This window comes from Ambystoma mexicanum, chromosome 12, assembly GCF_040938575.1.
Source record: "Ambystoma mexicanum isolate Mex_15411 chromosome 12, UKY_AmexF1_1, whole genome shotgun sequence".
NCBI classification, from domain to species: domain Eukaryota; kingdom Metazoa; phylum Chordata; class Amphibia; order Caudata; family Ambystomatidae; genus Ambystoma; species Ambystoma mexicanum.
Window position 1 is genome coordinate 874,962,323 of NC_090936.1, and position 23,402 is coordinate 874,985,724.

The 23,402-nt window shown below is 47.5% G+C and overlaps 1 protein-coding gene across 7 annotated transcripts in view; it reads left to right on the forward strand.

Annotated features, from left to right (window-relative positions):
* GAS2L3 (growth arrest specific 2 like 3) overlaps positions 1 to 23,402 on the forward strand; it is a 412,693-nt gene that overhangs the window by 47,351 nt on the left and 341,940 nt on the right. The window contains exon 2 of one of the 7 annotated variants that reach the window (XM_069629355.1): positions 16,729 to 16,851. The exons of the other annotated variants lie outside the window; for them this stretch is intronic. The gene's annotated coding sequence lies outside the window, so the exon portion shown is untranslated. The remainder of the gene's footprint in view (positions 1 to 16,728; positions 16,852 to 23,402) is intronic. 7 annotated transcript variants of the gene reach the window in all.

Here is a 23,402-nt window from a genome sequence, read left to right on the forward strand (position 1 = left end):
TGCCCTTCCTCGCCCAAAACACCCCTGCATGGGAACTCCTTTGAGCTCACTTTAATCAAGCATTGGCATCAAAATGTGTCTGCCAGTTTTTTTTTTTAAAGCAGTCTTCTGAGTTAATTACTTAATTGGACCTTTAAACCAGCTACTGGTGTAATAAAAAAGTTGTAACCAGGTCTGCCTTAAGCCATTCCATTTTATAAGCACTATGCATGTCCTTCACTGAAGTCCTGTTAAACAAGCATTGGCAAAGCTAACAGTTTTGGCTTGAGTATAAGTATTGGGCATTTGCCAGGCACTCCTATTATATGCGCTGCCATCAATAGCCAGTCAATGCCACTATGGCAGTGTCTGGCAAGTGGCGTTTTTCCATGCCACAAAAGCCCAAACTGTTTGCGTTGCCAATGCTTGTTTTATCTTGAGTTGGTAACCTGGCATCTGTAATGACTTTTTTTATGTCTTACATGGGGTATTCATAGTGTGGCCCACGTGTCTTGGTCTGCTCTCAATTGGAAAGCCTTAGCGCTGTACCTGTGTGGCTGAAGTACCAAGGACTCGTTAAAATGAGGGTCTAGGGAATCCAGAGTTAAAGAACGGTTGTCAGTCAGTACTACAAATACATTTCCCAACTCTTTTGGTATCCACAATCTTTCATTTGATGTCCTTTTCTGAGAACTCGGTGCAATGGAACCAGCACCATTTAGTAAAAGGCATTTTATTCTAAGCATAACGTATATATAAAATGTTTCTACACAAAAACACTTAACGATATATATATCGATGTATGCCTGCATTCCATTAATACACTTGTCTTCTTACTGTTGGAACCACAATTCCAGCCTTTCTATTAATTTATTTCAGTAAGCAAATGTGATTTGGAGTATACTTAATCATCATCACATTTTATACAGTACCCCAAAAACTATTATTCGTCCATTGCAAATTTAAACCGAGTAATAAATAAACCGCCCTCCGCAAACAAAAAGGGAATGCCGCCAGTGGGGTTCACTTCTGACATTCACACATACGACATTATCACGTAGGAACCCATGGTGTGCTTTTACTCACTTGGAGCAGATGACGCCCCCTGAACACACGTCTCGCGAGATCTCGGCTGCGAGAAGCGGATCCCCGAGGCTGCCCGCGCGGCATACGAAGGGAGCAGAGTCACAGAGCAAGACCAGCTACTGTGTGCTCCTCCCCTGGACTGGCGATTGGGCCCTCACAACGACTAAATAGTCATTTCTCCACCTGGACACCATCAGGGCCAGTTGCCCTATGTTGCCACATAGTTACTTATGAATATTTACCAGTGATGTATTAACCCAATAAAGAAACCTTCACTGCAGCCGCGGCCTCTGGATTATTCATTTCAGTGATTATACAACATAATTGGTGACGAGGATCACCACTGAATCCAATGCAGCAACATGCAAGGAGCCACTCCACCACCGCCCTTCCTGCAAACTCCAGGTAGGCCAACCATTCTGTGGGCGCAGTGGAAACCCTTATTCACTACATACATGGAGGCTATGGGCGGTGCAGGCTACTCTGCGGCAAGAAGGAGGGCAATGTTACTAAATGCCCTCGGCGTCGAAGGACAAAAGGTGTTCGAGAGTCTCACCCCGGATCCAGTGGTCGATGACAACCATGATGTATTCAAGGAAGCCGTAAGAAGAATTGTCAAGAGGTTCGCCAGCAAAGAAAATACCGTCCTAATCATGATATGGTTTTATAGCAGGAAGCGTCAACCTGTGGATGACTACGTTACCAAATTGCGTGAGTTAGCGGCGCTATGCAACTTTGGAAACGATGCGGGGGGCCTCATATTTGACATGCTGGTGGTCCATACCAACAGCAGGAAGGTGCAGGACAAATTAATTCTTGAAAAAGAACTACTGCTGAAAAAAGCAATTGAAATAGCAAGAGCGGTTCAAGAGACGGCAGGTAGAAGAAAAGAATTCACAAACCACCACAGCCCAGCCGAAGTGCAAGCAGTGGCCTTCCACCCAAAGGAGAGGCCAGTCCCTGATGCCAGAGAAGGTAAAAGGGGGAGGAAAGATTTGTTAAAGTGCCACAGGTGCGCCAGTACGAAGTATTTAGCGTTCGATGAAGAGTGCCCGGCGAGAGACAAAGAGTGCCCAGTATGTAAGAAGATTGGACACTTCTCAATTGTATGCCGGTGGCGCAACAGAAAAGTCTTCTATGTCAACAGTAATGCGGAGAGGGAATCGTCCTCCGAAGACGAAGGGAGACCTACCGTCATAATGGTGAACAGTCCACGGGCCAGAAGAGAAGCCTCATTGCGCAATCAAAATCATTGGCCGAGAAACAAAAGCCATGGCCGACTCCGGCTCTAATCTCACCATAATACCCCTGCGCACATACAAAGAGATGATGGGAACAGAGACAGTCCAAGTGCTCAGCATGCGACACACGCCTACAGTGTTCGGCGGTGCGTCAGTAGATTTGCTGGGTTACATCAAAGGGAGAGTGGAGTTTAAAGGAAGGGAAACGACCACAAAAGTATACTTCAGTCAGGAAGGCCCAGCAGTACTAGGGTGGGACGACCAGGCAAAGCTGAAGATCAAGTGTTCGACTCCAGCGCAGATGACCAAGTACTGTCTGTCAGTTTGAAAGGGGCGCCAGTGGCAAAAAGAGGCTATCCCAAATAATTTTCTGAAGAACCGGGACACATTAAGGGCTTTGTCCATAAGATTCTACTCAATACCAATGCTGTTCCAGTCAAACACAGAGTAAGACCAGTACCGGCAACTGCAAGAGACACGCTGAGAAACCAATTGGACAGAATGAAGATAGATGGCACCATTGAAGAAATAGAAGCATCCGAATGGCTGAGCCCGGTAGTACTCATAAACAAACAAAATTCACAAGAACTAAGAGTGTGTATTGATCTCCGCAGCCTAAACTTGGAAGTCATCGCGGACCGCTACCCTCTGCCGAGTACCAACAAACTAATCCTCATGATGAAGGAGGCCAGAGTGTTCTCGAAATTAGACATGAGAAATGCATATCATCAAATACAATTACACAAAGAGTCCAAGCCACTCACCGCGTTCATCACTCCGTTTGGTACTTTTCAATTCACAAAAATGCCTTTTGGCCTATCATCCGCAGCCTCGGCGTTTCAACGCATGATGGACGCCCTGTTACGAAACGTCAGAAACGTGTCCTATTTTCAGGACGACATCCTAGTATACGCAAAGGACGAGCAGACCCATGATGCCATGTTGAAAATAGTCAAGAAGCGGGAGTAAGATTGAGGTATGAGAAATGCGTATTCAGGGCAAAACAAGTTGATTATTTGGGGTACAAGATATCGGAGCAAGGCATAAGTCCCAAGCAAAACCTGCTACAGGCCATAATCAAAGCTCCCGAGCCCACCAACAAAGATGAAGTGAGGTCATTCCTTGGGCTGGCAGAATATTATGCAAAATTCATCCCCAAATTCTCTGAAACCTCTGCGCCGCTCCGCTAGCTTCTCAAAAAGGGGTCAGAGTACATGTGGCAAGAAGCCCAAAAGAAAGCCATAGAAAGCATCACACGCCACATAGTGGAAGCGCTGTGCTTACAACCGTTTAACCCAGAGTAGAACACCCTCATCACCACAGACGCCAGTGCATATGGTTTAGGAGCTGTCCTCACCCAGAAAAAGGGTGACACGGAACATGTAGTGGCATTTGCCTCCAAACCCCTATTGTCAGCTGAACAAAACTACTCCACCATCGAGAAGGAGATGCTGACGTGTGTGTGGAACATTTCAGGACATGTGTGGGGCACCAGGTTCAAGTTAGTCACTGACCACAAGCCCCTCATCCACATGCTAAGTCCAGGAGGCACCAAAGTGTCAACACCCAGATTGGCGCGCATAGCAGCCAAACTGCAAGAATACACCTTCGAAGTACAACACATCTCGGGGTGGAAGAATTTGCAGGCGGACTGTATGTCAAGATTACCAGAAGGCAAGGAAAGTGCCACCACCTTCTTGAAGGAAGAATGCATAGTGGCATCCATCACAGATCTCAAAGCCCCCGACTAGAACTAAGTGAGAGACACTGGATGGAAGAAGACGGAAAGGACCCCACCATGGCAAGAATTAGAGAGTGGGTCAAGAACGGATGGCCTGATGAGAGGGCAGTGCCAGAAGGAATGAGACCATATTGGAAAGTAGCAGACAATCTCGGAAACCGACGGCATAATTATGAAAACCTACGAAGTGATTCCGCCCACAGGCATGAGGAAAACCATCCTCTGCAGAGCCCATGCAGGCCACTTGGGGAACACAATGACTCGCCGCAGAGTGAGAGAAACCTAATGGTGGCCGTCCATGGATCGGGAGATCCGCACCATGATCGAGAGATGCCACGAATGTCTCAACAGTGACAAGCGACTGAAGATCAGACAGGCGTCCATGATTCCCACAGAAACACCGGAAGCAGTATGGTCAAAGGTGGGACTACACTTTATAGGACCATTGGAGGCCATGGCGCCCAAGCATCGCTATGGCATAGTGCTGGTAGACTACTTATCAAAGTGGGTTGAGGCTGAGTTCGCCCCCAACATCACGACCGCCACCGTAATTGAAGTACTCACTGCCAACTTTCAGAGGGAAGGACTCCCCAATGAGTTAGTGACTGACAATGGGGTGCAACTTATATCCAGAGACATGGAACTGTTCTTGAAGAAGCACAATGTACATCAGAAGAAAGCGGCATTGTATCATCCCCAAGTCAATGGCTTGTGGAGAGGGCCAACAGGTTCATAAAGGGAGCCATTCAACTAGCGACCACATCAGGAATGAATCCCCTCAAAACGACCAAAGAGGCCATCGCAGCCCACAGACTGACTCCAAATGGGATCACCCAAATCTCTCCGTTCCACATGTTGAGAGGGAGGAGAGCAGCCTCCACCCTAGTGCCACCTTGGTTGGCCAGAGTAAGAGAAGACGAGGAGGTAGACATGTCAGAGGTGGTGTGGAGAATAGAGAACAGCAAAGCACGCATGAAAAGTTGGAGTGGCAGAAGAAGGACAAAACAAAGGTCCGATGTAAATGAAGGAGACTGGATTAAAATACACTTGCCGACCAAGGATCACGTCACGGGTTCAAAGTTCAGCAGACCTGTGAAAGTAATCCACAGAGGAACGAACCACGTCCGCACCGAAGACGGACGCACATGGAACATAGAGAGTAGCCATGTTTGGGAAAAAAAGCAAGACAGAGACCAGCCCCATAGAAGACCCGAGACCGAGGAAACAAAGGATAAAAAGAGAGAAGAAGAACGAGAGCTGGAGACAGGCAGAAGTGAAGCTGAAGGGAACAAGAGTGAAGCAGATGCACATGCAGGAGAACAAGAAGATGACCAGAAGCAGGATGCCCACGGAGAAAGAGGTGATCGACCGCGAAGGGAACCCAGAAGACCGGTGAGATACAGTGACTATGTTCTGCAGTAATATGTTTTGCATTATCAGAGGGAGGCGTGTAGAGCTATCGCGAGACCCTGGCCGCGAGAAGTGGAAGCGGATCCCCAAGGCTGCCCGCGCGGCCTACGAAGGGAACAGAGTCACGGAGCAAGACCAGCTCCCGTGTGCTCCTCCCCTTGACTGGCGATTGGTCCCTCACAAAGACTAAATGGACATTTCTCCACCTGGACACCATCAGGGCCAGTTGCCTTATGTTGCCACAGAGTTACTTATGAATATTTACAGTGATGTATTAGCCCAATAAAGAAACCTTCACTGCAGCCACGCGGCCTCTGGATTATTCATTTCAGTGATTATACAACAACACGACTACCTTTCAAAGAATGTAGAGTGCAGAGGCCCTTGCCTCACGTGGACTGCATGTCCCAAAATCCACCTTTTCTTAGTACAGTGGGCATTACTGGACAACCTGTCCTGAATGTATTCTGCTACATTTAGGACACACGGGATTAATTACAACAAAATGTGACCTTTTATGTGGGATCCCACCCACTAGCGCACATGCCCCACAATGCGCATTGCTTTATTCAGCTTGAAAGACGCCTACATCTTTGAGCTGCAAGAAACTGGGTCTGTTCAGTACAGGTGCTTCACGTGACTCGGTGTCCTAAAATGCACACTGCTAAACTCAATACAAACAGGGCCGTCACGAGGCGGGGGGGGGGGCAAACTGCCCTGGGCCTCGCACTTGTGGGGGTCTCGCGGCCCCCTCTCCTAAGTGGAAGGCAACACAGTCTCCCGTGTCCTTTATTCACACGGGGGACTGTGCCGTCTCCTCTCTGCCCCCGCAATGATTTTGCGGTTTGTTGGAAAGCCTTTTGGCTCCGCAACAAACAGCAAAATAATGGGAGACAGCAGGGCTCAGAAGTGATCTCTGCTGCCTCCCTTCATTCAGCTGAAAACGTGGACATTCTGATTGACAAGCAAGGACTCCTCTCCTGTCAGTCAGTGTGTTCATGTTGTCAGCGTGATCACGCTGACTGATGGGAGAGGAGTTCTCTTGTCAGTCAGTATGTTCACGTTGCTCAGTGTGACCATGCTGACTGATGGGAGAGGACTCCTCTCCTGTCAGTGTGTTCACGTTGCTCAGTGTGACCACGCTGACGGATGGGAGAGGAGTTCTCTCTTGTCAGGCAGCATGTCTACGTGTCGGCTGCTTGGATGCTTTTTAAGGGTGCATGGAGTTAAGGTAAGTGTTTTTATTTTAAATTAAGTGTATGTGTATTTAAATTAAATGAGTATGTATATGTGTATGTATGTATGAATGCATGCATGCATGTTGGTGTTTGTGTCAATGCTGTGTTTGGTTTTATGCATACATGCATGTATGGAGTTGTGTAACCGGTGGATGAATGCATCGGTGAAAGTGTTTTTTGTGAGTGTGTATTCAGCACCACCCCTATATGTAGCCGCCCTGGGTGCCACTTCATTAAAGAGTGGGTTCATTACAACAGAGGTGCACCTAGGCTAAAATGTCAGGTGGGAAAGGGGACTAACACTTCAAATGTTGGGAGAGGCGCTAACATCAGAGGCTGTGAGGAAGGGGCAAACTTCCTTGTGTGGGGGCACCTAACATATTTCCACATTTCGAATGAGACTATTCTGGTGAAGCTTCAATGTTACAAGCAGCTACCTCTTGCCTTCATTTCTGAAACGTCACACTGACGGACCGCTTTGAGAATGAGAGGTCTCATTTCACCACTTCCCTTCTAATTACTCCCCTAGCATGCAAGTGCTAACCCCACATCACGATTTCAATTACATAAAAATGTATGGATATGAATGCAGGAGCTAACGGTGAAATGACTTCTCATGGCCATGCTAATCCCTATGGCAATTCTCGCCCAGTTCCTGCCCTCACCACCCAAAACGCCTCCTCACTGGAACTCTTTGAGCTAGCTTTAAACATGCCTGGCCATCAAACTTTGCCCTCAATGTGCCAGCAAGTGTTTCCTCAAAGGAGTCTTCTGAGAGTTCATGACTTCATTGGAGTTGTAAACACGGAACTGGTGTAATAAAAATGTCTTAATCAGGTCTGCCTTTGGCCACTCAATTTAAAAACACACTTCTTGTCTTCCGCTGAAGTTCTTTTAAAAATTAGCATTGGCAAAGCCAACAGTTTTGGCTTGTGTATAAGTATTAGGCATTTACCAGGCGCTGCTATTAGCTGCTCAGGTACTCAAACCATGTTGCACTGGCACTATCAATGGCCAGCTAACACCAATACAGAAGTGCCTTTCCCATGCCTACATGAATGCCCAAACTGTTAGCATTGCCAATGCTCCTTTTGCTTTACCCTTGATGCACAGGACTATGCATCTAGGTTAAAGCAAACATACTACTTGGCTAAATTGGCCCACATTGAATGTAGGCCAATCTAGCCATTAATAACACTTATGGTACACAGTCACTTTCTATGGCATGGCATTTTTACTGGCTGGGAGTCCGTACATGGTAATAATGGCATATATTGATGCATCCTGCATCGACATAATTAGAACAACCAGCATGAATATATTTTTATACTGGTATATCTCATGTGGAAAGGCCGCATGAAATGTATTGGAAAATGTTCCTATGCACAATTTGTTATTTGCAACTATTGGGAATTTCCATGTTCTTCCATACAAAACCAATTGCAAACTGTATGGATTTCTGCCAAATTTTGCAAAGAAAGTGCTCTAAAATGCATACTTAACCCAGTGTTTCAAACATTTTCTTTGGAGTGAGAACCCCACCCCCCCCCCCAAGCAACCCTTGTTTGGTTTGGGCTCTCTCACTGTGCTCTGTTGATCCTGCCTAATTGGCACAAACATTTAAATCTCTTAAATTCAGAAATGTACCAGCCTCCACTGTACATCATTTTTCACTGTGTATGATGTGTGTTTTAATGCGCACACGGGCAGGGTGCTCCTTAATGATATGATATGGCATTTATAACATGCCTGTACACAGGTGTTTCTAGGCGCGACAAGGCAAGGAGGGAGAAACAAAAGAGTAGGACAAAACAGATCTTACTAGGTCTTGTGTCATTCACATCGCGCAAGAGCAGGGAAGGGGGGAGGGGAGAAGTGCCGAGGGTGGGATAGGATGCAGAGTGCAGGAACAAAGGAGAAACAAGAGTGCAGCCAATGGGTGCCAAGTGTGGGTACTCATAAGTGCAGCCAACAGGCGGAGAATAAGAGCAAGAGCGGGGACTGTAGGGTTAGAGATACAGACCACAAGTGCAGGGGAGCCAAGAGGCAGTGCGGGATTGCAATGGGACAGGGAGGAACCTGTGCCAGAATTTAGAGCTTGACCAGGTGACCAGTGCATGGATCAGGCAGGTGATCAGCAAGGGAGAGGAAGAGAGAAGGCAGAAGCAAAGAGACACATCTTGAGGTGCTTCCGAACCGGAGATGGTTGTCCTCCAGTTTCAGCGAGGCAGGAGGCTGTTTCCAGAGGGAGGCCCCACCCCAAGAAAGAGATCTCCCTCAGCCCTTTGCTTGAAAAAGTGACTGACCCTCAGAGAATTGGAGGTGGCGCAGTGGAGAGCTCAAGCCATCTTATATATATTTATTCATATCATAAAAAAGTTAGTCTGGCATGAACCTTTCTTCAGTAGAGAAATCTAACTTTGCTGTAGTTGATTTGGAGTTGTATTAATAAACCATATTTGAGATCCTGCACACAAACTCAAGGTGAGATTTCTCCTGTTTGCGGATGTGCTGCTGCCGAGTGCAAAAAATTGTAAGGGGGCCTCACCAAATGATTTGCCTTGGGCCTCACCACATCTTCTGACAGCCCTGAATACAAATGCCTTCACTGGAGTCAACAGTCCACAATGCACTCTCTCAAGTTGGCAAAGATGCCCCATTCTGATGGCCACTAGGCCCAGAATGCACTTTGCCCACTCCATGCACAGCAGCCCCTAGAACTATGTTGCTCAGTTTGAACTTGTTTCACTAGTTATTCCAGTCCTTGCTTCTGAGGGCGAAATCTCGTAAAATGTATTCTGCCTTATTTACTAAAGATGTCCCTTCGTACGGTAGTTAACTAAATGCACTAAGCCTACAAAAATGCATTCACGCTTACAGGAAAGACTGCCCCGAATTTCACACGGCTTCCATGCGTTTTCTAGAATGCATTCTGCCTCACTTAGCTCAGAAGGCCTGAGGCTCCAGCCACCAGAGCAATGCTCCCGAGTCCGCCCACATCACTTGGCCCCCTACAGGGTAAGTAAGGGCAAGGCCTGGGATGAATTTCGCATTAGGCGGAAAAGGACGGGTAAGGAGCTGACAAGCTCATTAAAGGCAGGAGCAGATGGCCCGCCACTGCCTACAGGAGAGTATTGATACATGGAATCGCCTCACTGTGGACGCAAGGGGTGGGGGTGGGGGGGGGGGAGGGTGAATGGATGGCCAGCGCAAGGTGGGGATGGAGCGACAGCGCAAGGGGTGGTGAGGAGGGACAGCCTAAGGAGAGAGGAGCGACAACACACAGGAAGGAGCAGCAGCGCAAGTGCGGAGTGACATCTATTGGCAGTTTGTATAATTGCAGCCTTTGGCTGCAGTGGTCCTACATTGTAGTTGTTATGAAGGTGACGAACGGAGACCCGAAGGGAAATGGAGGAGGCACCCCGATAACCGGGGCAGGGGCCTTCCTCCTTCCGCTCTCTCGTCCCTCCCCCCGCGGGGGCAGGGGAGAGGGCGGCAAGAGGCAGAAAAAGAGCGCCAAGCGCTGCAAAAGCCCGCGAAGGGCCACAAAAGAAAGGGGAGGAGCTTGGGATTCATAAGCGGCAGGCGCCCGGCACAGGAGCACTTGCAGCTCTTCCAGCAGCCGGGCGCCCGCCAAGCATGAGAGGATTTTCGTCCTTCCATTTTTGTTTCCAGTGGGACGCCCGCCTTCAGAGGACTTCGTTTTGGTTCGAGTTGATCCTGCTGCCGTTCCGGGATGGAAGAGCTCCGGGTGCAGCGTTCGTGGAAGGAGGGTCCGTTCATTCTTGAGCGGAGCGAAGGAAGAAGGAGAGGATACGATGGAGCGTTGTGGCGAGGGGCGAAACCCCAATGAGCCAGATCAGGGTAAGGAGTTGTCGGCCATACAAGAGTGCAGCCGTGGCAAAGAGTAGGATCGGGGAACAGGTAGTAAGCATATTCCTCGGTGCTACCATTAAGTACGGCCTTGGTTGGGTAATAATGATAATATAATATGGGGGCGGGGATGGTGTGGAAGGATGAGTCAAGTTTTGATATTACACATCCACCCCCGGGACTACATACACCGAAATGCAGTGGGCAAAAGCGCCAAGGCACAGGTATAATGTGGGTAAGGTAAGCGAATGAAGTGGCAATAAGGTGCCCAGCTGGCGAGTCTGTTTTGGTGGCCGTAACGGGCGGATGGGTGACGGGAAGTATGTGCTCAACGGGTCCAGCGGGGCTGGTCGGTGTTGTTGCAGCGGTCGCACTACCGAAATTCTGGAGACCCCTGTGCGGCTATAGGTTAGGGGGCGAGTGAGGTGAAGCCACGCGGCCAATGGCGGCGAGGCAGTAGGCTGTACGGCAGGTAAAAGTTCATCACACGTGTGGCATTGTACTATGAATTAGGTTTTTCCCAGGAACGTGAACGTGTCGATTCGTTAAAGATATATATATATAAATAATAACGACGTTGAATATATATGTAACGTGTAGAGTATACTGCCATCAAGGACACGAGTAGGTAGTAACAAGGGGCTCTTGGATCAGAAGCCACGGGGAGTAGGAGATGTGCAACGGGACATCAAGGAGATATTTAAACAGTTAGTGCGCGATTTCGGCCTTCACTGGACACGGATTTGGGGTTTACTTGGAATCGCCGGCATCGAAGCAATTCGGGTGCTGGCGCCAGAGATAGGAAGGGGGAGGCGGGGAATACCGCATCCTGGCAGATGGGTGGGGCAAATGGTGGGACACCCCACCGATCGCGTTTGGGGACCTCTGGGCGAACGACGTTGGGCGCAGCATTCAAAACTAGGGCGCGCTTAGGTCGACAAACGGGAACAGGAAAATGCGCGCGATGGGAGTGGGAATTGCTGTTACAGGCAATATTGAGGGTTAGGAGGAAGCGTTCCAGGGAAGGAGATGGCCAGTTGCAGTGAGGAGGGAGCGGAACTCACCAGAGTGTTGCAAAGAGAAAGGTAAATACCACTGCTAGGGAGTTATGGTGCTAGACGCGGGTGCAGTCACTGTAATCAGGCAAGGGGCGTCTTAAAACGAGGTGAATATCTGAAGAAGTGGATGTTTTGTCTGAAATGTATAGCGTATTGGGCTCTCTCTAGTTTGTTCAGGAATCAGCACTGGGGGCACGCGTGACGGGGGCTTAAGTATAGCAACGTTACTTATTACCTAAGGTTTCACAAATTCCACGGTGTGGGGCAAACCGTTCTTGCAGGGGTTTTCATGAATAGCAAGGGGTTTAATAGAGAGGCGCGAGGCGACCCCAGAGCCCTGTCTACATGCACAGATTGCGGTTCCCGCGGGCTCCCCAAGGGAATGCAAGTCTGCAGGCGAACGCAATGCGGTCGTGCGAGTTGTATTGTCTAATTGCCTGCAAGTTACATATTGAAGGTATTTGCCGTTTATTACTAATGGGGAGCGGTCGGCATGATGGGTGAATTGGAATTATGTGGTTCAACGTTGGCAGTGCAAAGTAAAGGGTGGCCTAGAGATATTCGGCGCTCTGGTGTGAGCTTCAGTGTCACGGCTTATGCGCTGTATTAGTGTCCCGCATGGGGAACGCAGGCTAGGTCGACCTAGTGAGTGTCCCCACTTTCAAACGGGACATTTTGGGATGCATTACGATTAGATTGCAATCTCTTTCTCTCAACTGGAATGACAAAGTCACAATGCCCCACCCCAGCCACCCGCCCAGGAACTCCAGTTCCTTTATCTTTTCAGTTCTAGACGAAAGTGATTACTTGGGAGTGAGCATTCCCTCGTGACCGGAATGGTGTGATCTTGGACAAATCCCGTTGGGGTCATTTGAAACGGGCTGCGGGGAATGGGTGGAGGAAATACAAGGGGCAATGCTTTATCGCCTCGATTTGAAGCACGCTTCAGTTCATTTTCCAGGACAGAAAAAGCTGAGAATATTCGAGGGGCAGGGTTGACATGTTTCTTTGAGCACTACATCTGCGTTTTACGTAGCACGGAAGGGTAGACAGGGTGCTGTGGCTGTGCACTGCTTTCTTGGCGGCGTATCAAGAGGACAGGCACAGCAGAAAGGATAAGGTAATTAATGCGGTGCTGAGTACCCATAGTCTATGTCCCAATGGGCTTCGGGCGCTGCACATTTGAATTGATTTAATGGTGGGCAGAGTTCTCCCCATTGCCTCGCTTTATAGGTCTGAATCCCCGAATGCATCAACAAGCATTGAAAAAGCCTGCAGGTTGGGCTTCGGTGTAGCTAAGGGGTGGACCTTTTCCATGCAATGCCGCACCATTATGAAGGATAAAGAGTTTTTAAAGTGGATTCATTTATTTGGCGTAGGTTATTGCGGTCAACACTTGCACGCTTCCCGGCCGCCGTGCCAGTTTAATGTGACAATTAAGGGTAATTACACTCAGAATGACTCAGAGCTGCCGCCATAAGCATAAGTTTAAGGTCTAAGATTAGGAACCTTTTTGTGGGATAATACGGTTTCAGGCTTCAAGGCTGAAAGACAATGGAGCCCGGCAGAGGCAAACTCAGCCTTTTTATCCTTCCGAGGTTGATAAATGAGCACCACACACTGGTCAATAATGAGCAGCGCTCAGACACCGGAGGGTTTGTAGCGCTGTAGAAATGCTAAATTAATTAAATTTTTATTTTTAGGTTCAGCGTCCTCTTGGTCTTTGGAAATTCAATGGGTTTGATGCGGGGAAAACGAGAGCCAGGCATTATCTTTACATCAAGTGATAATTTTTCAGGTGAGGTCAGCTCGGGGGGAGCAGGCTGGACTTGGAAGCAAGATGACACAGAGCAACAAAAGTTTGATCCCATGTTAGCGCTTGGGAACCTCTGGGTATTAAGCGCATTAGAAAAAACCTATCCTCCCACCAACGTTCCAAATGATATAAAGCAGGTTAGGAGAGGATGGGAGAATAGGCCGGGGAGGCAATAAGGGCACGGAGGTAGATGGATACCCTTGTAGGCAACCATATCTGGGCAGATTCTAGTGGGCATGGGATGGGACATATCTGAATTGGCCAGGGGGTGAAGGTTGCCGGGGCACTCAGGTCAGTGGCCGATCCACCGAGGTCAATGCACAGGAGGGCATACCCTATAAAACAGGTTGTCCAGGCTGGGCCATGGTGGGGTACCTTATCACCGCAGGGCATGGTAGTTGCAAGGGCATTGATGCGGGGGTGAGGGCTCAGGCTAGCCATTGGGCTGCAGAAGTGGTCAGGAAAGTTACTAATACACAACGCAATATATTGGGCTTGCGCACATGGGTCAGTTCGGTGGAATCAATATAACACCACTAGTATGTGGCAAAAGGTGGGATAAGTTGAACCTAAAGACAAGTCAGTATGTACAGTAGCTTCGTGTATAGACTCCACTACTCGGGAGTCGGACCAGCGCCTCTTGGGAGCCTAACACGGCAGGGGCGTCTGGTGGTGGCAGCGAGGGCTCCGCTTCCTCGAACAAATGGCTTTCTCTCATCCCGAAAACACCTGCAAGGGCAGGGAGGTATCAGGCACGGAGGGTTGAGAGAGTTGTGCCTACGAAGGAGATGGTTGGATAATGCAAGGAACGGAGTCGGACCAGCGCCTCTTGGGAGCCTAAAAACGGCAGGGGCGTCTGGGGTTGGCAACGAGGGCTCAGCCTCCTCGAACAAATGGCGCTCTCTCACCCCTAAAAAACACCTGCAGGGGCAGGGTGTTACCAGGCACGGAGTGTTGGGAGAGTTGTGCCTAGTAAGGAGATGGTTGGAAGAGAAGGAGGCAGTTGGCTTCAAAGCAGTGGCAGAACCAGGAGCCGGTGGTGCGAGAGCAGGTCAAGGAGGATGGAAAGGTGGGGGGGGGGGGCTGAGGTACCCCAGGATCAGGCACAACTGGCAAAGGTGACATCCCTGGTCAAAGAAGGATAGAAGGACTGGCACCGGGCAGCAAGGTGTACACAGAACTTTCTAGAGTTACAAATTAGGAAAAGGGGGAGCCACGGTGGGCGGTAACCCACCTTTGGCGTGGCGGTGTTGTGGCGACCAATGAGAACAGAAAGACTCCGAATGAGCCATTGCTAAACCGGAAGGGGCTTCACCCATTCTGGACCGCGCCTCCTGGGAGCCTAAACGGCGGGGGTGCCTGGCGGTAGCAATTGGGGCTCAGCTTCCCCCCAACAAACAGCGCTCCCCCAGTCCGCAAATACCTGCAGGGGCAGGCGGTTCTCAGACTCGAAGGTCTTGGGGGAGTTGGGCCTGCAATGGACATGGATAAAAAGGGGGAAGCAGGACGAGGAGCAGTCGCCGCATCTTTGGAGCTATTTTCAATATCTGTTTGCTGTAGTTATAGATATGTGTGAAAATAAATCTGCGGCCTTGTTATGCCAAACCAAAGGAAAACGTCTCATTCAGCACCTTACTGGAGGGGAAAGGAAAGGGGCTGGCAAGAATGAGTAATGGGTGATGCATATGGTATAGCTGATGGACAAATGCCCAGGTTATGTTATGGGTGCTTAAATAGCGCTGGCAGCACGCAGGCATCAGGGCGCTGATGACATACAACATGTACTGGTCGCACCTGGGACTCGCAAAATAATCTCAAAGGGCTCTTTGTTTCCTAACAGTTAAACATTACTTAAAGAGGCACGTCTTCAGGCATTTCCTGAACGTTTGGTAGTTCTTTTCCAGCCGCAAGATGGGTGGTAATTTGTTCCACTGTTGTCCAGCATGAACTGAAAAGGATCATACCTGCCTTAAGATTATATCTTGGCACGTTAAGCAATCCTTTGTCCGCTGAGCGTAATTGTCTCCAGGGATTGTATCTTACAAATTGCTTCTTGAAGTAGAGGGGGGCATCTAGTATGGATCTCAATAGGACTTCTTGCAAGGACACCTATATGTTGTCCGTGGTACTGCACGTATCCAGTGACCAACAACCTGCAGGTGTCCTTGCAACTCATATTATTGGAGCGGTGCAGTACCACTGATAAGATACAGATCTCCTGAGGACATCCGTATCTTGTCAGTGGTACTGCACTGTAATGCACTGTTCCAAATAATTATTGCTTGTATGGTAACCGTATCCAGAAAGGGAAACCTACATGTAGCCCAAAATAAAGCCCAATTCCCTGGCAGTGAAAAGATCGATCATTGCGCCATTCCAGCTTCGGAAGTGACACCATGGCATGGTACAGAACCCCTGATTGGGAGAAAATGTAAACAAGCCACTATTGAATTACATCAGCGTAATAAAACAAGAAATAGCATTTTGTTTGTCGGCCAATTATGCCACAGCATTTCAAAGTTAGCTTTCTGGTACCCCTTTACTCTCTCTCGTCTCTCTTCTCTAGCAATGATGTTGCTGATAAAATGCAACACCAATAAATGAATGCTCCTTGCCTTCCCAACCAGAAATCAACAAAGTTGCTGCCTTCCCAGAGAGAAATCAATGAAGTTGCAAACACTTCCATGATTTCCCCCTAATCCCTAAGGTCGAATGTAAAGCCCAGCATCTCCTTGTCCTCTGCCTGTGTTTTTACTTTCACCAGATTAGGAGGCAGAAGAACCCAGGCGGGAGAGCTGTAAGGAATGTGACGAGAAGGGTGAACTCGAGTAATGAGGATTACCGTACGTAATCGGCCATTACCTCTGCGTCCACTCTTGTCTCATCAGAGTCCTTACTAAATGAAGATATTGCAAGCAGTATACGTCTGCCGAGTAAACAAGGATTACAGTACTTACAAGTGCGCGAGGAAACAATATGTGAAAAGCACATTATTAAGGCTCTGCACGATGAATGAGTGACCCAATCGTTTGAGAGGAAAACTGTAATTATATGCCACTGCTATATGTATATACGTGAAACTACCCACTCATACTGGTGGATGGTTTGAAGTTTGCAAAGAACATTTCCCTGGATGTAGCCCCGTCTGTGGCTTGCGTGTCTGGAGAGGAATGGTTGCGGACCAAACCCTCTTAGAATGCCAAAGAGATATTAATTCAATAAAGCATTGATCAGCTGCCTTGGGTAGAATGTTGTATTGATGGACACATATACTTACCACTGACAGGCCATTGTTGAAAATGTACTCGCCCATCAGCTATTTCATCTGTGGTGAATCAGGTCCTGGGATCGAACTGAAGATTAGATGAGCAAGAGCGAAAAGCAGCTCCTTGGAATCTGGCATTAACAGGTGAGCAGGAGCTACCAATGGGGAACCAGGAGCTAGTACATAACATTCCACAATATAACTTCAACATGCTTATTTTTTATGAACCCTTCTGCTTTAAATGTCATATGGATGTGTCCTAATGATTATTTATAGATTGTCCCAAATGCACAGAGTAAATTCACCTAGATGTGTTTGTCATCAGTTGGCCTGGGATGCCCGAAGTAGCTCATGGTAGCTGTTGGTGCCAAGCTAACCAGACTCTTATAGGCTACAAGCAGGAGCTAAATAGCTTCCAGCTACCCTCATTTTCGAACCCCAAACCATTCAATGACATCCATTGCCTGCTGAAGTCTGGGGTGCCCTGGCTTGGTCACCCCTTGACACTGGTACCCGACATTCTGAGATCAAACCTGAAGTCTGTATGTATCTTAGACAGTTGACAAGGAGTTAACACATGCATATGCATTGGAAGAGTAGCCATGGGTTCCCAAGTAACACATTAATTAACAAGGCAATCGGATAATGAATAAATAATTGACAACAGATATAATACATTAGCCACTCTGGGGCGAACCACAATCTTTCTGTATAATTAGTGGTAAAAGCCATTTAACGTAAGAAGAGAGAACATTTCACCATGGTCAAAAGGATGAAGTTGATATTTGACAGGAATACACATTTATATGCATGGAGATAATCCAACTGGCTCAAAAGTTAGCCTAGATCAACATGGACAGTACACTCTGGACATTTTTGGAGCATCACAGTTCATTGACCCCTAGGCCGGAATGGAAATTCCTTCTCCCTAAATTGGTACTCCTATTCAAGTAGAATTGAAAGAGAGAATCAAAACACTGACAAATCCTGCATAGTCCACACATTAACCCTACCTAAAGTCTCCTCCCAGGTTGCCAGGGAAAGGTAGAAGCTTCCTGATCCTGACCATGGGGGCGGTATTACTCAGGAGAATCGCCTGGGAAGCGTAGGGCCCCAGGGGAACGGGAGGACTTCATGGGATGAGGCGTGGTATTTATCTTTCTCAAAGAAGGGAATATAATTGATAACAGAATATGTAATGGGTTGTTGTCAAAGAGAGCTTTTATTCCCTCAAACTGTCAGAATGTGAGTGAAGACAATTATAACCAGTCTTGTATTGGGAGTAAGAAAAACCCCTTTAAAGTAACTGACATTGATGAAAATAATGTTTAAATTTTGCCAATTTAGACCCTGAAAAAAACCATTCTTCTGTAAAGCCAATACTTCATTGAATCATTATGATACTCCTTTAGGTAATGTTAAGGATTTCAATCGGGTGACGCACACCTTGGTCTCGGCCTAGTATGCAGCGCACGACTGAAATGCTTATCTCTTTATATTATATAGATTCAATATTGAGATGGAACACCACTCATATCACACCCCCTTTTCAAACACCCCGGGTCACAATGGACCATGAACCAGGCTGGTTGGTAAAATACAATTTTTATTTATATTAAAATTCAAAAGAAATCATACACTTTTTAATATGGGGCAGCAATCACCAATGGGGTGATAATTACAATGAGAATGTGAGCAATGCATGGGTTTGAACCTTCTAGTGGAACATATACACAGCACAGCGGAATAGGAGCACTTTTTGATTTAGGAAAGATGGCACCCAAGTTGGGATTTCCCCATGCAATGTTCCCTCAACCCACAAATAATCAATTCTGAGTGGATAAACTGAAGCAGCAGGTAATTAGGAATAAGAAACAGGATTTTAAACCCCTTGCAATGTTATGAAATGACACTCGGAAATGGAAAAATAATGAATGTGTGTTTAAAAACCTTAAAGCAAATATAATTCCTCACTAAAGCAACAATGCAAAGACACTAATAACAAAGAAAGGATTACCAAGAGCATACAGTTCAAAAATTTGTGGAACGTTTAAAACCGATTGCAGCAAAATGACATGTGTAAAAGTTGCACTTTTTCAATTCCCTCCTTAAATTACCCAAACGGTTTTTAATAAAAACGGGTGAAATACACTGATTTGGAGTGCGGTTGGGGGATAGAGGTATATCCCCGGGATATTCTAGACGTGAAACTAGGTTTCTAGCTGGTAAATTGGAGGAGTTATACAAGATATAAAAAGGTGCGCTTTGAGTAAAGTGAAGCCGTGAAATAGAAAAGGAAATCAGTTGTGATGAGAACAGTTTTACTTTAAACTAGAGTAATCAGCCTAGCCCACCAAAGGGGGACACAATAAGGTCCAGGGTTGATTCGCGATTTCAACCCTTTCATCCCAGCGCCCAACCCTGGCGGAAACCAGTCCGATCACTCGAAATAGGACTAATGGCTTAGGATTACACAAGACAAAATTACTGAAGAGATGGCGCTAGCACTAAAAATCAAGGGCAGGGTTGCAAGAACGAGTCTGACAGTTTCAACAAGTTATCAGGATAAGGATAGGATGACTTAGAGAGTGCAGCGAAGGACCAAGGCAAGACAAGGTATACTATGGATTTCTATGGGGTGGTGATTTATACTCCCAGTCCACCTTTTTAGTTTTGGGATTTTTGGACCATCAATAGGTTCTGGTCACCACACGGCGGCGCGCCTGGCAAACAGCTGGGCAGTTCTGGTTACCGGATGGCACTTCTGGACTGGCAATTCTGGTCACTGGATACTAAAGAGCCACTGGATGTTAAAGATCAACTGGATTGAAGGATTGCTGCAGGCATGCAGGTTTCTAATGGGAGATTAGTGGGTTTTCAGATTTGAGGCCTTGCTGGGAATAGGATCAGCACTGCTTGGGTTTTGCAGTGGGCCCTGGAGTAGGGTCAGCAATGCTTTGGCCTTGTAGTTCAGGATCAGTCGGGTATGAGGCCTTCTTCCATCAGAGAGCGGTGCGTCACACTCCTCTGGCTGTCTCTGGTTGGAACGTGGACCGACATCCCCAGCTATCCCTGAGGTCTTCCTTTATGGTGTGGAGCAAAACCCCGGATTTCCTTTGGTTTCTGCTTTCCCGGTCCCCGGGGAGGTCCTCCTTGGTTGTGACGTTGCAACCAGTACAAGTCTATGAAAGAAACACAAACCGGTTACTACAATTTCCCACTAACTGCCCTCCAATAGGGTGGACAGCAATGGGATACGCATATGTTCAATACTGACAGTTGACAATGGAGAAAAAGACTCCCTGTTACATAATTATATCCATAAATCCTATCGGTTCCCTTCTGGTTCTTCTTTTTCTTATTCTCATGTTTCAGATGTCTCATCTATTTGATTCTCTCTAGGCTTCTCAATTTGTTGCAAAGTGTGCCTGGGGTGATAACTCTTTAGCTGATTAATATGGACCCATTTCACTTCTGTCAATTTGCCTTCGGAATGCGGATTCTGTAGGCGACAGGTGACATTTTATCTACAATTTCTAAAGGACCTCACCAGCTTGGTAAAAATGTATGCTCTCTGGTCTGGTTCCTTTGAAAATTGTACAAGTAGACCCTGTCTCCTACTTGGTATTCCTTTTTGGTTGTTTTTAGATCATATTGAGTCTTCATCCCCTCTGCAGATCTTTCTAGATTCCGCTAAGCGTAAGCAAAAGCATGTTGAAGGTGTTTTCTTAGATTCTCAACATACTCATGAGTTGTGGAGGCGTTAATCAGTGTCTACTCCTGTGTTCTATAGAGCAGATGCTGAGGTAGCACCATCCTTCATCCAGTCATCAGCTCAAAGGGAGACATATTAGTTGCAGAAGAAGGTGTAGATCTGATGGCCATCAGGACAAGCAGTAATCTGATGTCCCAACTTGGCCCAGAGTCTGCCACAAATGTTTACAATGCTCAACAATGGTTTTATTGTACCTCTCAACTCCACCACTAGAGGACGGCGGTATGCAATATGATGTTTCCTTTTTACCCCAAGTATCTCCCACATCTTGGTCATCACTTCGCTGGTGAATTAACTACCTCGGTCTGACTCAATCCTTTGGGGTAGGCCAAAAAACGCAAGATGATGTGATTGATCATCAGGGCAGCTGCTGTTTCTGCCCTGCGATTTGGGGCCGGGAGACATTCCACCCATTTGGTAAACAAGCATGTTACGGTTAACATGTACTTGTTCCCCCTATAGGAGCGAATTACGGGCCTGATGAAATCTACTTGTAAATCTGACCAAGGCAGTGTCACCCCCCTCTTCTGGAGAGGAGCCTGGTGAGTGAGTGATGTTGGCTGAAATTGTGCACACACAAGACACCCCTTCAAGTATTGGTCGAGGTCCTGCCCCAATGTGTGGTAAGTATGCAACCTCTCGCAAGATTTCTAAAGTAGTGTGAAACCCACGATGACCGGCTGTGGACGCATCATGGGCGTGACTTATCATCAGGCTTTGGAATGAGGTAGGGACCATACACTGGTCACAGCCAGATATGGATCTCCTTACCAACAAACCGTCTTGGATTCGGAACATTTTTGGACATTTCATCAACACTCCGAGTTCCTCTTTCCCAATGTAAGATTGGCATCCATCCGGGGAAAGTTCTCAGGGTCCTCAATGTGTTGATAAAATGTACCAATAATCGGATCCCCTTTTTGTGCCGTGATTAAATCAGCATCTGGGGTCTCCTTACTCCTATGGGCAGTTGAGAGTTCATTGTGAGCATTTGTCTGGGACCTAGTGATAGCAGTGACCTGGATTTCCCCCAACTGGGACTCCATCTCAAGGAGATCCCCCCCCATGGATTGCTCTGGTTTTGGCCAACTGATCAGCAAGGTCGTTTTCCAGTTTTGTCTGTCCTCTCTATTATGGAATGACCCTTGATCTTTGTCCAATAGATGGTCATCCCACTAGAGGTGACCAAATCATCAATATTTTGGATAAGCTTGCCATGTTTCAGCGGTTTATTGTTAGCACATAGCATGCCTCTGGTTTTCCAATTTACCAGGTGCTCCACGAACCCGTTCTGGACATAATCTGAATCAGTGATTATGACCAGTTCGTGGAGTTGGTGTTGGACGGCAGTGAAGATGGCTTGATGAACTGCCATCAACTCTGCCACCTGACTACGGCAGGGACCGATTTTGTACCCAGCGGAGGGTTGTGGGACATCATTCACCCAGACATTCCCAACGCCAGCCACCAGTTCCTTTTCCCCGTTGTTGTCAACATGGTAGGAGCACCCGTCCACATAAACGGTGGGCATTCCCTCGCAATTGTCTTCGTAGACTTTGTGCAGGGAATTCAGGTACGCCTCCAGGTTGTCCTGGGTTTTAAGACTTTTGGCCTCGAGACCGTTTTCTCCGGCAAAATCATTCAAATCAGCCAGAACTTGCGTGAGGGGACTCTTCTTGTTTTGGCCATATCTGACCTCCACAGGAAAACCTTGCATTGACAGAATCCAGGAAGTAATTCTGGAATTACTCACATTTTCGGATCGGATTCTGTCACTTTGGAGGTATTGCAAAGGCTGGTGTGGAGTCTCCACTATGATGTGTTCCCCCTGGATAAACGGGCGGCAATTCTTCAATGCCCACACCGTTGCCAGGAGTGCCTTCTCACAATCGTTGAATTTTTCCTGCACAGAGGATAACGTCTTGCTTGCATAGGAGATGACCTTATTGACCTTGTCATGCTTTTGATAGAATACTGCTGTCAAGCATGTATTCGAGAACCCTGTCTCCAAGAAGAACTCCATGTTTTTGACTGGGTAAGCTAGACAAGGCGCTTGTGAGAGGCTTCTTTGAGTTGCTTTACTGCCTCGGCTTGTTCTGGACGCCCCCACCCCCTTCAACAGATGGATCAGGTTTCTTGTGATCTCTGCGTAATCCTCGATGAACTTCCGACTGTAATTAGTCAGTCCAAGGAGGCTTCTTAGCTCACGCAGAGTTGTGGGGTCTTTCAATTTTAGGAGTGCTTCCACTTTCTTCTCCTGAGGACAGAGACCCTCGGGAGTTATCTCATGCCCCAAGAAGTTGACACATGTTCTGCACCACTGTGCCTTTGGAAGGATAGATTTGCTCCGGCAACCCTCAACTGTGTCAGAACATAACAGATTTCCGCTATGTGTTCCTCCACAGATGAGCTTTTTATCAGGACATCATCCACATAGGCCAGACTACCCCTTTCACCCAAGTCAGGCATGGCCTTATATAGGAAGATGTTGAATTTGTTGCCGGAGTTGATGTATCCAAAGGGAGTCCCGGTCCACGTGTACTGCTGCCCCCCCCCGAAGGTAAAGGCCAGCTTGTATTGGTCCTCCCTACTGACGGGCATGGTCCAGTACCCATTGGTCAGGTCAATGGCAGTGTATACCTTTTGACCCCTGGATCTGGGCAAGCCCCTGGTCAATGTAGGGGAGAGGCCATTGGTTAATATGGACCCGTTTATTCAGCTCCCTAAGGTCAACGCAGAGTCTCCACTGGCCGTTCGGTTTTAAAATCCCAAGCACCGGATTATTAAATGTGTTCTGGAATAATTATCCCACAGGACTCAAGGTTTTTGAGGATTTCCGTCAGGGACTCCATGGATGCGAGAGGCAAGCGGTATTGCTTCACAAACACTGGAGTCATTCCAGGGTCTGTGGGAATTGTTG